Below are 2,332 nucleotides of genomic sequence, written 5' to 3'. Positions count from 1 at the left end.
TTTTTTTTCCCTAGAGGCTTTTTAGTAAGGGTGAAGTGAAGCTACCAGCTAAGGGCGTATGGTGGAGGTTATCATCTTGGAGAGAAAGTCCCCTGTGTGCCCTTGGTACCTCTTTGGCTGCTTCAAGTGCAGCTCTTGTACCCAGGTGAGATCCACCCTTAGGGTACAGAGTTGTGAACAGTGCTGCAAAAAGGTGTGACAGGCCACTGAGAGCATAACCTAAGAAGGAATAGGAGGGGTGGGTGAAGAGCAAGGCTTGTAGAAGGGAGAATACTTCCTGCAGAATGAATGGAAGGATAATTATATCCCTTACAATTGTTTGGAGGAGGAAGGAAAGGACTCTGTGAATTAGTGCAGGGGATTGTGAAGCTTGGGAAAGGATGTGGGGGAGGAAGGGCAGGATGATCTTTGTGTTTTTTCATTAAGAATAGAGCAGCTGCTGTGCTGGCAATTGTCAAATTAATGTTTATGAAAGCTATTAGTGCAGGTTCAATCCGGTGTCATGGCAGAGGTGAGGGCTTGGATGCAGACGTAGTGATGGAGCATCAGCCTTGTGCTGATGTGCCCTCATCTCCACTGGGGATGTGTTGGGCTCCTACGTCCCTTTCTTCTGTGCTCAGGAGCACTGTGCTGATAAACTTGGCCAGTGTGCAACGTGAGCAGACAGAAGTAGCCTGTAGCTTTTTCTAACTGTTCGTTCCTCAGATGAAAGTGATCTCGTTTTCAGAAAGCGACTGTGAATTATGACAAAGAAACAGCCACCTTACAGCTATTTCCCACAAAGCATCCAAAATATTTCTGGATTCAAATTCACTTCACTCCCATTATCTGCAGGAGGCTGAGAAAACACTCTCAACATGCCATTAGCTTATAGACAGACACTATTTCTGCCACATGTTGTTTGAGATGAACCCTTCCGTCTATGAGTATATACAGAAAACTCTGCAGGGTTAGGGTAGGGTCTTGAACTTTGCATGCTTCAAAGTTGTTTTTCCCCCCCTCCTTACTGGCATGAAGTCTGTTTGCTTGCAAAATGCTGCCAGACTTGAGTATTTTTGCAATTTGATGAAGATAATGAACTGAGACAATGTTTTGCTGGCTGCCTTCTTGAAATGGGTGACTGCTGCTCTGTTCTGGAATGTAATTGAAAGAGCAATCTCTGCCTCAAAGAAGTCTTTAAAAGATCATTGAGTTGACAGAGGGAGTGGATGTACAACTTGCAGGGAAGGGTGCCAGCTTCATGGTTGGCAGTACCCTGATAATGAACCTTCTTTTAAGGCTACCCACGGTTACTTAGTCATTACCAAACAGCTCATTTCTTTAGGCCATCTTAACAGAAGTCGTTCTCCGGGTAAGAGCTAAGGGCAGGGTGATAACTCAGGCAGAGATTTCAGTACGTGGTGGGCGTGGTTGAGGGGGAGAAAGAGCCTAAATAGGTGATGGGGCTAAAAGCAAGGATGGAGAAGGCATTTTAGTTCAAGAGGTAGTGTAGTTGTGCAGTGGTGAGTTCCAGCTCCCAGCCAATGCTCACGGCTGTGCCATGCTAAGTGGGGCAGCACTGCCCTCCTGCAGCCTGCCCTGCTGCCGACCCTGGCAGGAACTGAGCCCGTGTCACCGTGGCCATATGGCGGTGGTGCTGTGCCTGCAGCCTGTGATGACCAGCCGTAGCCAACTTTAATCTAGGCTAACCCTGCTGATAGCTCCGTGCGGGCTGCAGGCCTTCTCAAGAGGCAAAGCATGTATTTCGACAACTTGCGCTGACCTCCCTGCAAGTCAGCTGATTTAAAGTAGCTCAGATACGTCAGGCTGTTTCCTGCAAGCAAGCCCTTATCTTGCTTTGTCTCTAAGATAGCACTCCATCCCTCGTGCAAGCATTTAGCGCTGAGCAGAGGTTCAAAACAGAGGTGGTGGAAGATGGCAGAGAGAAACCAGTGGAAAACCAAGTGCAGCCGCTGACGCTCGGGGAGCTCTCCCGCGGGGCTCAGGTTCAATGCACGATGCTGCGCGGGACTTCAGCCAGGAGCTTCTCCCGGCTGCTGCTGGGGCTGAGCGGGGGGAATGGGGTACGCTCCGCTTCACTCCTCTAAGGGCCCTTCGGCTCTCCTGATGCTGCTAGGGCCGCTGCCGGGTTCCCGGAGCCTGGAAATCGCAGCCTTTCTCGAAACGCGGCGGAGTTCCTTCGCAAAGCGCTCCCCCGTGGCAGCGGGTTGCTGCGAGGCGGCGCGCGGGGACGGCTGTCAGCCGGGAAAGGGTTAAGGCCGGGCGCAGGCACGGGCTCTCCTCCTCCCTCCTCTCCCTCCTTCCTCCGCTCCCTTTCAAGTCTTGACCGCAG

This window comes from Meleagris gallopavo, chromosome 7 (assembly GCF_000146605.3).
Source record: "Meleagris gallopavo isolate NT-WF06-2002-E0010 breed Aviagen turkey brand Nicholas breeding stock chromosome 7, Turkey_5.1, whole genome shotgun sequence".
NCBI lineage: Eukaryota > Metazoa > Chordata > Aves > Galliformes > Phasianidae > Meleagris > Meleagris gallopavo.
This window is presented reverse-complemented; position numbering follows the sequence as displayed.